The following is a 15,462-nucleotide window of genomic DNA, read 5'->3' on the forward strand; positions in this document are numbered from 1 at the left end:
TGGATACATTTTCGTGCCACTCACGCTGGTATGGTAGTTGTACAGATTCAACCCATGGACGGAGCTCTTGGAAAACAATCAATCAATCAATTATATTTATTCCAGCATGCTGGAACTGTGGAAATTTAATTGAAATGGTTCTCTGAGGCCCCAGGAGAATACTGATCCTATCTCCATGTCCTCATCAGTCCCACTGATGCAAATGATCATTGAACAGACACTTAAGTCTCTGTCGGCCTCAGTTTCCTCTTCTATACAAAGGGAATAAAATAGAGGGTGAGCCCCATTTGGGACAGAAACTGTGTCTGAACTCATAAACACATAGTAAGTGCATAGTAAATGTTATTATAATAATTCATTATCTTGGTCTAAAAGCCTAACGATTTCAAATCTTGAGATGGATTTTAGAACATCATTATTGCTTTCTCATTCGTTAATGTAGATTCGTTATTTAGACAGCTTGGATTTTTCCGTCCACCCTGGGGAATGCATCACGTTTCAATTTAACCTCATGTGGCATGCTTTCTCCTTCTTTTAGCTAATTGTGTATACTTGTACACATTTATTTTGTTAATGATGTGTATATAGCTATAATTTTATTTATTCTGATGCTACTGACACCTGTCTACTTGTTTTGCTTTGTTGTCTGTCTTCCCCTTCTAGACCGTGAGCCCGTTGTTGGGTAGGGACCGTCTCTGTATGTTGCTGATTTGTACTTCCCAAGCGCTTAGTACAGTGCTTTGCACACAGTAAGTGCTCAATAAATATGATTGAATGAACGAATAATTAATAAATAAATTAACAAGAACCTTCAGATGGAATCATCCTATTCAGAAATGGCATCCAACCAATTAATAGGCATTGCTGGTTACGTCGCTTCTTTTCTTTCCTTCTTGTTTGCTGTCCTTTAGCCTGTTTTCACTCACATGCCTCTACTGTTACCTAAACCAATTTGAACTTTGGAAATATTGAATGTTTTATTGAAGTCTGAATGACTTACATCCATCACCTCTCTCCATCTTACAACTGTGTAACTGTTACTGTCAAGTGTGTCTGGGACAAACTGTTCTTTCTAGAACTTTCCCCGTTTAAGGCCCAAGCTGCCATTGTTCCTTTGAGGTTTTACAGATTTCCACCCCACACCCTCCCTTAAACTTGTGTTCTTGGTTTAGTTGAAGTTACCAGAGGTCTTACAGGACTTGACTTTTCAGGATTTTCTGGTTCACTTTCTCAAGATTGAACTAATAATTTCTATTTTTTTTTTTAATGATTCACCTGCTCTTTACCCTGGTTAACCCAGATTTACCATTTTAATTTATTCCATTTGGACATTTTAGTCAGACTCAGTCTCTTTGACCACCAAACCTGGTTGGAACGGGGACTGTGTCTGATCTGATTGAATTTCTTTCTCCCCCAGCACTTAATGCAGTGCTTGGCATATAGTTCGCACTTGAGAAATATTCCACTTATTATTATTCATTCATTCAATTGCATTTATTGAGCACTTACTGTGTGCAGAGCACTGTACTAAGCGCTTGGGAAGTACAAGTTGGCAACATATATTATTAATAATAATAATATTATTATTAATATTACTCATTGCTCTGGCACCTGCCCTATAGGAAACTACAAGTTTCATTAGGTTGGAGCTATCAGACATTTTCCCCTCAATCTTTCTGGCCAAATTCCTTCAGTACTTCTTCCTAAATTCTTGCTTGAGATGCAGTCTACTGGCCCCGGGTTTGTTCATAGAGAAGAGAATAACTGGTAGGGATTCACATGCTCAGTGGCTGCATTTTCATGCCCTTTTTATTTGTCCAGGTGTAGCTGCATCTTCTTTTCCCTTTACCCTCCTATCCTCCAGGATGAATTTGGCTACACTGGCATTGACAGTGACCATCATCCTCTCCTCAATCCCTCTGATACCCTTGTTCTTTAGGAACAGATGATCTCTCCTTCAGAGTCTCATACTCAGAGTCATGTCACTGGAGATCAATCAATCAATCAATCGCATTTATTGAGTGCTTACTGTGTGCAGAGCACTGTACTAAGTGATTTTTTTGATGATCCATCTGAGCTTCACCTTTGGCATACCTTCTCCTTTCTAGTAGAGGGCAAGAGATTGAGCTGGTTCCTATTGAAGTGGATTACCGGGGCAAATTCATTCATTCGTTCAATCTTATTTAATGAGCGCTGACCGTGTGCAGAGAACCAGCCAAATTCCCTTCCCGCAACGAGTTTACAGTGTAGAGGAGGGGGAGACAGACATCAATATAAATAATTACAGATATGTACATAATAATAGTAATAATAATGATGGTATTTGTTAAGCCCTTACTATGTGCAAAACACTGTTCTAAGCACTAGGGAGGTTACAAGGTGATCAGGTTGTCCCACGGGGGGCTCACAGTCTTCATCCCCATTTTCCAGATGAGGTAACTGAGGCCCAGAGAAGTGAAGTGACTTGACCAAAGTCACACAGCTGACAGTTGGCGGAGCTGGGATTTGAACCCATGACCTCTGACTCTTTCCTCTGAGCCACGCTGCTTCTCCATATATAAGTGCTGTAGGGCTGGGAGGGGGGAAGAAGAAAGAAAGCAAGTCAGGGTGATGCAAACGGGGGTGTGATAAGAGGAAAGGAGGAGCTTAGTCTGGGAAGACCTCTTGAAGGAGATGCAGGGTTGTGGATAAGCCATTGCCGGTGCTTTGGGCATGGATTATTCTAGCTATGTCATTGTACTTCCCAAGCGCTTAGTACAGTGCTCCGTATGCAGCAAGTGCTTATTAAATATGATGGAATGAATAGAATTCCTTATTTTATTGAGGACTTGCAACACCAAGCAACGTTTGCTGCGGATTGCATCAGAATCCCCACGCTCTAATGCTACCAGCGATACTTGGGAATTATAGAGATTAAGTGTGTGAATATTTCAGGAGGTAATAAATAACCATCACCCCATCTGACCTCCTCTGCGTTCTTTGCTCCCCAGAGACAATCTTTACCCATGCACAGGAGCAGTGGAGGGGTCATAAACAGCTCCCTCCTCCATGCCCGGGCACATTGTTGCTCCCGAAGCCCGGATGGGAGAACCATACTTAGGGATACTCGGTGGGGGAGGAGGCGGAGGAGCCTCCTGTTCATTCCATCTCTCTGTCAGATTCCTCTTGGGGCAGTTAAAGTTACCTCGCCCTCCCCCTCCTTGCAGCCAGAAGGAAGAGCTTACGGGCAACCGAAGCCGCCTGGCAAATCCCTTCCGATCAGGAGCAAAATGAGGGAGCTAACCGCTCACGGCTACATTTCCACCTTCACAACTTCCTAGTCCTGAAGAAGAAAAGAGAACCCAGTGATGTGGGATATGAAATCTGATAAAGCCATCAGAATTGTTTGCTTTCTGGGCCTTGTTTCCATTGGATGGCCAAAATCTCCCACCGCACTTTCGAACTCCTTTTCAGTGTGGACTTTGGCAGGGCATTCTCTGGTTTTAAAACAAACAAACAAACTGCAAAACTGAAATTCCCATGAAGACGGAACAACTATATACATTTTCACGTTTAAATCAAGTGTAAAATTGAGGAGGGGGGTTTCAGATACCAGCTTCCCCCAACTTTCGGATTCTGAGCCGAAGTGGGATGGGTACTGGGTCTGATCTGATTAACTTGTATCAACCTTTGTGCTAAGCGGAGTACAATAGTAAATAGAATGCAATAGTAAATTTGCTGCTTAATCAGTACCATGCAAGAAAATCGGGTACCAGACAGAATGTATGGGGGTGTCGCAGATTTCTGCCACGTGGCAAACTGTTTGTACGCCCTGTCAGTTATTCCTGGAAGAGCTGACTCAGTGGGTGATATCAGTAGGAACCAGGGTCAATTCTAAAGATGAACTAATTCATAGGGGAGGATATAAGAAAGGGGTTAAAAATCAGTAAAGAGGATGTAGGAAGTCAATCTCCCTCTCTGCCCTTAGGCCTCCCTGATCCAAAGGAAAAAAAAAAATGCCCTGGATAGAGAATGCAGCCAAAGAAACCACCATGAGGGAGACTATCCACCGGAAGAGCCGATAAGCGGATGTTGCTCATTTTTGTCGTAGCCTAGGTTATGTTCCAGACTAGGGTCAGTGTATGCTTATATTTGATTTTCATCTCTAAGTTTTTTATTGCCTAATTTCTGTTGCTGATTTGTTTACTCACTCCTGGCTAAGGAAATCTTAATTTCTAAGGTATTTCTGTATGTAAAGTGAATATTGGTAATATCTCTTTTCTCTAAAAGGGAGCTTTTACCATCTATCTGGGTGCAAACTCGTTACTCAGTCACTGATTTATTGACTCACTGATTAATTTGAGAGGCAGTGTGGCCTCGTGGATAGAATGTGGGCTTGGGAGACAGAGGACTTGGGTTCTAATCCTGCACCACCACTTGTCTGACCGTGGGCAAGGCATTTCACTGCTAAGCACTTAGTACAGTGCTGAGCGCTTAGTACAGTGCTCTGCACACAGTAAGTGCTCAATAAATACGATTGATGATGATTTCACTGTCTGTGCCTCAGTTACCTTATAGGGATGAAGACTGTGGGACATGAAATTGTGTCCAATCTGATTAGCTTGTGTTTACCCCAGGGTAAAGTAGAATGCCTGGCACATAGTAAGCACTTCCAAAACAAAATACCACAAAAAAAAATCACAGGTATTTATCAAGTGCTTACTGTGGGGCAAAGCACTGTACTGAGGGCTTGGAAGAGTACAGCGTATAACAGAATTTTATATAAATGATCCCTTCAAACAAGTAGTTTGCAGTTTAACTAACTCTGGGGAAACCATGCTAGTCAGACGGTCATCGGTTCTAATCCCATCCCTGCCACTTGTCTGCTGTGTGAGCTTGGACAAGTTACTTCACTTCTCTGTGCCTCAGTTACCTCATCTGTAAAATGGGGATGAAGACTATGAGCTCTCTGTGGGACAGAGACTGTGTCCAACCTGATTGGCTTGTTTCTACCTCAGTGCTCAGGACAGTGCCTGCCACATAGTAAGCGCTTAACAAATACCACAATTATTAATTATTATTATTATTATTGTGGAGGGGAGGGAAGTGAGGCAACGGAGACCCCTCCATCTGTTATTCTCACAGGGGGCAGTTCTGGCTGCATAACAAAAGATTCCTGTGATTTTCTGGGGTTCAGATCTTGGCCAACTTCGGGAAACACTCCCCAGAGCTATGCAAAGAAGCAGCGTGGCTCAGTGGAAAAAGCACTGGCTTGGGAGTCAGAGGTCGTGAGTTCTAATCCCGGCTCCGCCAGTTGTCGGCTGGGTGACTTTGGGCAAGTCACTTAACTTCTCTGGGCCTCAGTTACCTCATCTGTAAAATGGGGATTAAGACTGTGAGCCCCATGTGAGACAACCTGATTACCTTTCATCTCTCCACCCCCCAGTGCATAGAAAAGTACTTGGCACATAGTACGCACTTAACAAATGCCATTATTATTATTATTATTATTAATTATACAGGTGCTGACAGTTTTGGCAAAGCAAGATGAGTTTCCTCCTTTTCTGTGGAACAGTTCTGAAAAGGGAAGTTTGCCTAGACAGACGTTTTCAGTGTGGCACAGAATACATTACCCTGTCCTGGGGATTTTGTGCTTCAAGGCCTTGGCGGTGTCCTAATTGGTTCCATGTGGTCAAAGACAGTGAGCAGTTTTGTCCCTGGCCACCTCTCTTCAGCGACTGTAAACACTGTCAGCAGAAGAAGGTGTAAAATCAAACCTAGTTCAAAATCCCCGTGAAAGTAACAGGAAACACCGCTTCATTTTATTATTATCATTATTATTAGTAGTAGTAGTACTCAGCTTCTCTGGGGCTCACTTACATCACCTGTAAAATGGGGATGAAGACTGTGAGCCCTTTGTGGGACGGGGACTATGTCCAACCCAATTTGCTTATATCCACCTCAGTGCTTAGTACAGTGTCTGGCACATAGTAAGCACTTAACAAATACCACTATTATTATTATTAGCAATTTGATGTCCATTTTGCAGGGCTGGCTAATGACCTTCAGGCACAGCATCTCAGAAGAGGTCCCCAAAACATGCGGGCTAAATTTGTCTAATCTGATGCTTTGTAATACCCTCCCTGATAATTCACAGGGAGTTTTGATTGAATAAAATGCTGCCTTCAGTCTTTAAAATAGCTATCAATTTAGATAATTTTGAAGGCATCAGAAATATTTTATGGAAGCCAGAAAATTCAAATCACATTAAACCAAAAAAAATCTGGCAACCAATTTCACAATAAACATTTTTTAAAGGCTGTATTCCAAAATATCTATTTCTAGTTATATATAAATGCATTCAAGATGCCAGTTTGATGCCTAATCCAACCACTCTACTGTTCATATCCATTAAACATCATTAGCGATTGTCATAAGGAGCAACATGGCGTAGTGGAAAGAGCAGGAATGTAGGAGTCAGAGGGCCTGGGTTCTAATCCCTGTTCTGCCACTTGTCAGTTGTGTGACCTTGGGCAAGTCTGTTAACTTCTCTGAGCCTCAATTACGCTGTCAAACCTTACACCCTCTGACAGACTGTGAGCCCCAGCCTGATTATCTTGTCTATCCCAACACTTAGTACAGTGCCTGCCACATAGTAAGTGTTGAAAGAGTACCATAAAAATATCAGGAACCATTTAATTTAGAAATCATCTTTTAATCTCTAAGGATCACTCCATTTGCTCAAAATCATATTTCTGAGAAGCCAGACAGGCAAATTCTAAATAAATTAATGCATTCCACAACAAGATAGGGCATAGATAGCTTTATTTTTTAGACATATAAGAAATGGCAGTCAATGTGGACAGACAAGATCACTATTTCAGAAGATTAAGGAAATTTAGGGAACATTTAATTCTTGGATTGGCTTTGTGAAAAGCAAAGATGAACTGACGATTAATGATGCCAGTGGAATCAAACAGAGATGAAAGGAATGCAAACAGGATCTATGCCAGGAGGATAGCAATATACAAGAATTAATTGAAAAAGTTCCTTATGAATTAGAGCCACTCGTCTTGGAAAGCAAAGTTAGATCAGCTTTGCACTGTCTTGAAAAAATAAGGCACCTGGCTTTTATAGGCTTCCTATTGGGGTGTTTCAGGTAGCTGGAAAGGAATCACTTGAAGTAACCACTCAATGGCCATCTGATTGGAAGAGATCGGTTTATGTTCCAATACCAAAGAAAGGAGATTCAAGTAAATGTGACAATTATCGAAAAGTTTCCTGGATCTAACATGCCAGCAAGGTATTGCTAAAAGTTATACAGCATCACAAGGAGACCTAAATGGAATGTGAATTGCCCGATTTTCAAGCAGGATTCCAGAAAGGACAAGGGACGCCAGATACTACTGCTGGTGTCTGTTGGATAAGTGAAAGGACAAGAAAATATCAAAAAGAAGCCAGCGTTTTGCTTACTGATTATAGTAAGGCCTTTTACCGCATGGAACATGAGAAACTCTGAAGCACTTTAAGGAAAATGGGCATGCCAGACCATTGAATTGTATTAATTCAGAATATGTACGCCAAACAGGAGCTACAATAAGAGCAGAATATGGACAAACTGATTGGTTTCCCATTAGTAAAGGTGTAAGACAAGGATATCTTATTGCCTTACCTGTTCATCCTTCATGATGAATACATAATGACAGAAGCCAGACTGGACGAAGATGAATGGGGAGTAAAGAATGGAGGAAGGAATATAAACAACCTTTGTTATGCTGAGGATACTACCCTACTAGCAGAAAGTGAAGAAGATTTGAAGGGCTTATTATTAAATGCTAAGGAGCAGAGCAAAAAGACAGGTTTGCATTCGAATGTCAAGAAAGAAAAGAACATGACAACTGGAAGTTTTAATGCTTTTGTAGCGGTTGGAGAGGTAATTGAAATAGTTGACAGTTTTTCCCTCCTGGGGTCAATAATCAATAACAGAGGAACTAGTAATCAAGAAATATGCCGAAGGTTAATGTTAGGAAGATGTAGTCTGTTTAATCTTAATCTGTTAGCATCCTTAATGTGCTGTACTAATTAGGGGTTAATAGAGAAGATAATTAGATTTGCATTCAGGGATAAAGTTTCATTTATTTCAGAAAAATAATGATGTTTCTGAATAGCTATCACACAGGGATTAAACATTTTATGCAGGAATGATGTTTCTGGAATTACAGAACAATAATCTGAACTATGTTTTTGTCTCTGCCTAACCACACACAGTAATTTTGTTCAAGCATTAATCCAATACCAGATCATTTCAGTTCTTGCTTCTATTTTCTCTTTCTTCACTTACTACCCACTGAGTTTCTCTTCTGATTCCTGTCATCAAATTTCCACTTGTACTATTAGCTCTTAAATGGCATACAGTGAATGTGTTATTCTTTGGGAAATATTATTCCTTTTCAGATGATTTCATCTTGTTTGTCACGAGATCCCGAGCCATGTTTTTTAAATAATTTGAATTATTTTCCCTCACCTTCCAGTCAGTTGTATTTATTGAGTGCTAACTATGTGCAGATCACTGTACTAAGCTCTTGGAAGAGTACAATACAACTGACACAGTCCCTGCCCACAATAAGTTTACAGACTTCTACTTGCCGGCAAATCACGGTGGCTCCTCCGGTGCATTAAGGAGGGCAAATATCTTGTGAGTGTGTTTTCAAAATGATGCTAGGAATACAAAGTGCTGTATTAAGCACTAGGAAAAAGAGCACAGATTCATTCATTCATTCAATCATATTTATTGAGCACTTACTGTGTGCAGAGCACTGTACTAAGCGCTTGGGAAGTACAAGTTGGCAACATAAAGAGACGATCCCTACCCCAAAATGGGCTCACAGTCTAGAAGGGGGAGACAGACAACAAAAGAAAACATGTAGACAGGTGTCAAAATCGTCAGAACAAATAGAATTATAATTTGACTCTGTGCTTGGACCTCAAGGAACTTAACAATATATGAATATAGCTTTTCTATTCTCCAAACTAAATGCCCGTTTCCTGGCAAATCTAGGGAAATACTCATTTCACGTGTTTGGATAGTATCACATCTACCTCAAAGTGGTCCATTGGAAAAAACTCAGCTCAGGGAACAATGACAGCTCTATTATAGTAGTAATCTTGCCTGCTCGGGCTTTGACAGCAGTGGTGAAGTTTTCTGACCAAAGAAACACAAAAGGCAATCAGAGAGGTGGACTGACTTAGCAGAAATCCTAAAAAAGCAGCTGATTAATAATAATAATGATGATTCATTATTATAATTGTGGTATTTGTTTAGCATTTACTATGTGTCAGGAAACTGAGGCACAGAGAAGTTAATTAGGATTCATTAAATAAATATGGTCATCCAACAGGCATGTGGCAAATATGGGATTGGACCCTGGATCCTTAATAAAAAAAAATAATACTGATGGCATTTATTAAGCACTTACTATGCGCAAAGCACGGTTCTACGCACTGGGGAGGTTACAAGGTGATCAGTTTGTCCCACGGGGGGCTGATAGTCTTCATCCCCATTTTACAGATGAGGTAACTGAGGCCCAGAGAAGTAAAGTGACTTGCCCAAAGTCACACAGCTGACAATCAGCAGAGCTGGGATTTGAACTCACGACCTCTGACTCCAAAGCCCATGCTCTTTCCACTGAGCCACGCTGCTTCTCAATCAATCCTTATCAATCAACCAATCATATTTATTGAGTGCTTACTATGTGCAGCGCACTGAACTAAGTTCTTGGGAAAGTACAGCACAACAGAATTAGCAGACATCTTCCCTGCCCATGACTAGCTTACAGTCTAGAGGGGAAGATAGACATGAATATGAATATGAATCATTTAATTCGTATTTCCCTGCTCTTCCCAATAGGCACCACTCCTCCCCTCTAATGTGCCTGGCTAAGACTGTTGTGGCTACCAAGTGCCTGTGAGATCATTATGCTGTGCTTATGTTGTCAAAAAACAAAATAAAACAAATACAGAGTCTGCAAATAAAGAATCATCGTATGGATGTCTCAGTATTCTACAGCCCAGCTCACTTGCTTGTTGCATTCATTTATTTAATCGTATTTATTGAGCGCTTACTGTGTGCAGAGCACTGTACTAAGCACTTAGGAAGTACAAATCGGCATTCCATGCTGTAGTTGGGATGGGAGAGTAATTGTGGCAATGTGGAAACCACTAGCTCTAAAATTAATTCCTCTGTGCAGCTTCTTCTGCAGGTTTGAAGCCCCTCAAATGTTTTCACTGACAGATTCCATCATCACCATCATCTTATTTATTATTAGCTTTCATGTGCTGAACTCATATCATCCTTCTGCCTTCGACACAATCACCAGTGACCTCCTTCTTTTCAAATCCAGAGGTCTCTACTCCATCCTAATCCTCCTCCACCTCTCCACTGCCTTCAACACTATGGACCACCCCCTTCTCCTGGAAACCACATCTAACCTTGACTTTACTGACACCATCCTCTTCTGGTTCTCTTCCTATCCCTCTGGCCATGCCTTCTCAGTCTTTATTGCAGGTTTCTCCTCCATCTCTCACCCTCTAACTGTGGGAATCCCAACGCTCAGATCTCAGTCCCCTTCTCTTCTCCATCTACACCCACTCCCTTGGAGAACTCATTTGCTCCCACAAATTCAACTACCATTTCTTCGAGGCTGATTCCCAAATCTACTTCTCCTGCCCTGACTTCTCTCAATCTCTGCAGTCTCACATTTCCTCCTGCAATCAGGACATCTCTACTTGGTTGTCCCACTGAGGCCTCTAACAAATTGTTCAAAATGAAATTCCTCATCTTCTAGCCCAAACTCTGCCCTCCTCCTGTCTTCCCCATCACTATAGACAATATCACTTCCCTCCCTGTCTCACTAACCCATAACTTTGGATTTATTCCTTGGCTCATTTCTCTCTTTCAACCATTGCACTCAATCTGTTGTTAAATCCTGTCAGTTTAACCATGACAACATTGCTAAAATCCACCCTTTCCTCTCCTACAAATTATTATCATATTGATCCAAACTCTTATCTTATTCCACATCGATTACTGGATTAGTCTTCTTGCTGACTTTGCCGCTTCCTCTCTCTCCCCACTCCAGCCCTTACCTCAAGAGCCTCCAGTGGCTCCACCTCCACATCAAACAGAAGCTCCTTACCACAAACTCCTTATTATCAGCTTTAAAACACTCAGTCCACTCACCTCTGCCTATCTTACCTCCCTGATTTCCTCCTATAACTCAGTTCAGAAACTTTACTCCTCTAATGCCAATCTACTCACTGTAGCTCAATCCTATCTATCTCATATCCTCCCTCTGGTCTGGAATTCCTGGCCCTTTCCTATATGACAGAACGCCAACTCCCCATATTTAAAGCCTTATTAAAATCATATATCCCCCCAGAGGCCTTCCCCAATTCATTCATTCATTCATTCATATTTATTGAGCACTTACTGTGTGCAGAACACTGTACTAAGTGTTTGGGAAGTCCAAGTCGGCAACATATGGAGATGGTCCCTACCCAACAACAGGTTCACAGTCTAGAAGGGGGAGACTGACAACGACACAAAACATGCAGATAGGTGTCAAAATCATCAGAACAAATAGAATTAAAGCTATATTTGAGCCCTCAATCCCCCTACTCCCTCTCCCTTCTACTTTACCTAAGCTGTTGGTTCTGTATCCTTTAAGCACTTGATAATAATAATAATAATAATAATAGTACTTGTTAAGCACTTACTATGTGCCAAGCACTGTTCTAAGCACTGAGATGGATACAAGTTAATCAGTTTGGAAACAGTCCCTGTCCCACATTGGGTTCACACTCTTAATCCTCATTTTTCACAGAAGAGATAACTGAGGCACAGTGAAGTTAGGTGACTTGCCCAAAGTCACATGACAGACAAGTGGTGGAGCCAGGATTAGAACCCATGAACTTCTGACACCCACGCCCATGGTCTATCCACTCCACCATTGTGCTTCTTTAATTCTGGCATTTTTTAAGTGCTTACTATGTGTCAGGCACTGTACTAAGCACTGGGTAGATAGAATATAATCGGGTTGGACACAGTCCCTGCCCCACACGGGGCTCACAATCTTAATCCCCGTTTTACAGATGAGGGAACTGAGACACAGAGAAGTGAAGTGACTGGCCCAAGGTCACACAGCAGACAATTGGAGGATCTGGTTTAGAACACACGTCCTGCTGATGCCCAGGCTCTTGCTCTTTCCACTAGGCTACATCACTCCAACCTCATCCCTACAATTCTTATGCACATATTTATAATTTATTTAAATGTCTGTCTCCCCCTTAGGACTGTGAACTCCTTGTGGGCAGGGAAAGTGCCTAATGACTGCTGTATTGTATACTCCTGAGTGCTTATTACAGGGCTCTGCACACAGGAAATGCTAAATAAATACCACTGATTGACACCTAATCCTTGCACAATGACCATTTTCTTTCCTAGACCAAAAATGTTATTTCAGTTGGGTGATTTAAATATTCTCCAGTTTAATTGCTCCAAAGGTTTACCATTCTACCTACGCTTTTTTTTTCCTGCTGCATGTTTCAGTCCCCTCTGTCCTTTTTTTATCCATCTCCTTCACGAATAATCAAATGCAGGGTGTCCAGGCAAATATTTTGCTGCCAGTTTGATGGGTCATAGGCAAAATTTCACATCCTTGAGTTCCCCTGTGAAATGTGAAAGGGGTGGGGGAAATACCTTCAGATACCCCAGACTCTCTGGGAGTGGATTACCAGCCGTCACTCACAGGAGAACCAAATGATCCAAAAAGCAGACTCCAATCCAAATGGCTAGTGCCAACTGAGTTTCTGTATTAAATGAATTAAATGAATGAAGATTTAAAGTATTAGTGGTGGAGGGCAAGCGAAAGTCTACGAAAATCACACATAAAATAAAGGACCGCCTTTATGCCAACTGCAATTTTTTCCAGTGGATTCAGTCTTGGTTTTGCATTAGCTTAGTAAATGCTTACTATAGTAAAATGAATGTAAGAGGAATATTAAAAAACACGGAGGAGACAAGGAGTTCATTCTTCCGCTGATATTTACATGTTAGAAGATAACCCCATTAGGACAGATTTTGGTGCCCCTCCTTTGGATCTGGGAATAATTCGAGTTCTTGAAATAACAACATAGTGAATAGACTTCTTTTATGTAGCAATATTTGGCTTAAGTAACCTCTAGAGGATAGGGAAACTTGAACAGAAATATTAATTATCAATAATCTTCTATAGCAGATGTCAAAATGAACGGTGCAATTTGTGGATGAACTTGTTGAACTGAAACATTTATTTTACTACAGTTCCTATAGAATTACAGGCTGAATAACAGTTTCTTTGATGTCAGCTCTCTGCTTTTTATTCGACCCGCTGCCCGATTTCATTTAATTACATGCTGAATAGCCATGTCTTCGATGTCAGCTCTCTGCGTTTCATTAGGCCCTCTGTCCGATTTCATTTTGACCCAACCTGATTTGTTCACAGAGTTAGCAGTTAACAGTAATTAGATATGAGAATAAACCACAATGTTCATGAAAATGAATTTGAAGTTTTCTTTCCAGAAATGCCACCAATACATTGGCCATGTCTTTCTGGACACATCTTAAGAGAAATAGACTCCATTCTCAGCCAATCAATCAGCAATATTTGCGGTGTGCTTTCTGTGTGCAGACCGTGGTATTAAATCAATCAATAGTATTTTTTGAGTGCTTACTGTGTGCAGATCAGTGTACTAAGCGCTTGGGAGAGTCCAGGACAATAGAGCTGATAGACATCCCTGCCTATAAGGAGCTTACGGTCTAAAAGGGGGAGACTATTACTATAAATTACTGACGAGTGAAGCACCAGGTGAGAAAATCTAATAGAATCAGTAGACATGATCCCTGCCCTCAAGAGAATTACAGCCTAGTCGACGAGACAAACCCTAAAATAAATTAAGGTAGGAGGAAGCGATAGAGTCATATTTTTAGTGATAGAGACTGACATGCCCAGACTGAATAAACAAGTCAGTGTGTTCAACACCGGTTCTGCAGAGCACAGTGTGATGACAATGCAGTGCAAATGAATACAAATGATCATCCTAGACAAATTTTAAACATCACAGATTCAGGTATATTTACACTGACAAGGTCTCTTAAGAAAAGAGACTAAGGGCTTTTGAAAACCCGGGAATGCGGGTACTGTACTGATCTGTAATAACATATTGGAACTCAGTGAGGCCTGCAGCCATCAAAGACTGCCTGTCATTCCCAATCAAGTTTGGCTTTAGGCAGATTAGAATGGTAAACTCGGGTTGGATGAAGGCATGACACCTGTTTCCCTGCTGAAAGGTCCAACGTGCTTGTAACACATTCTCCTAGAAGACCGTGCGCTAAACATGGGCCTCTCGAAGGATGGCCAAGTCTCAGCCTTGAGCGTTACTTGTTCTCTTCTCTGAATCGGAGGGAGGGAGATGCTCAGTTCCTGGCATCCACACCTTCTCCCCATCCCATGATGCTCATTTAATCATATTTATTAAGAGCTTACTGCGTGCAGAGCACTGTACTAAGCATTTGGGAAGTACAAGTCGGCAACAACGGGACTCAGATCTGTCCAGCCTTCAGTGCCAAAGGGGCCAAATGGGAGAGATCTGTGTATCCCCTTCTTATTCTTTCCCTCTCTCCCAAATTTACTTCTAATTGGAAAGAGGCCCCAGAAGAAAACACAATACAGGTTTGCGTGGCCTAAGTTGTGTTTGATTGGATTAAGGGCCAACCCTTAGCGATCATCCTCCACCCATTAAAGGGTGATTTACAGCATAGTCAAGAGCTGCATCCTCTGGTTTTTGCAGTTAGGATCTGATTGATTGGAATATCTACCCCGTATTCTAACACAGTGCAATCCTAGTTGGACACACACTGAGAGAGACAAAGGATATTTCTGAAAACTCAAAATCTCCCTCCTGGAGCTGTATCTTCCCTATCCCCAGCCGTGTTTTTTTTCCTCAACCTCTTAGATGCCCTAGACATAGAGGAGGAGCAGGGTGAAAAATGGGAGCCAAGGCTACTCTGGCATCCCAGGGAGGCTGCTGTGGGAGAAGCTCCCGAACTCCCTCTTCCTTAATTCCTTTCTCCTAATTGTTAGGTTTGTGACTAACAATTTAAACCACTCAGACAGCAGATGAGGTGGATGTAAATCTTTCAGGGAACCGTCCCAGAATTCAGCTACTTCATCAGCACTGTGGAGGTGCTCTCTGCAGTTCCCGAACAAGAACCAAGTGGAGAATGGATACAGTGGGACTGGTAAGTGTTGTTGTGAATGCTAAATTCACCGTAGATGGCATGTCTGACAGAAGAGCAGTTGATCAGTACCCATAGGTTCCGTACTTAATCTCAAATGACAGGAAAGGTTAAGAATATTAATGATATTCATTAAGCATTTACTATCA

This window comes from Tachyglossus aculeatus, chromosome 18 (assembly GCF_015852505.1).
Source record: "Tachyglossus aculeatus isolate mTacAcu1 chromosome 18, mTacAcu1.pri, whole genome shotgun sequence".
Classification (NCBI taxonomy): domain Eukaryota; kingdom Metazoa; phylum Chordata; class Mammalia; order Monotremata; family Tachyglossidae; genus Tachyglossus; species Tachyglossus aculeatus.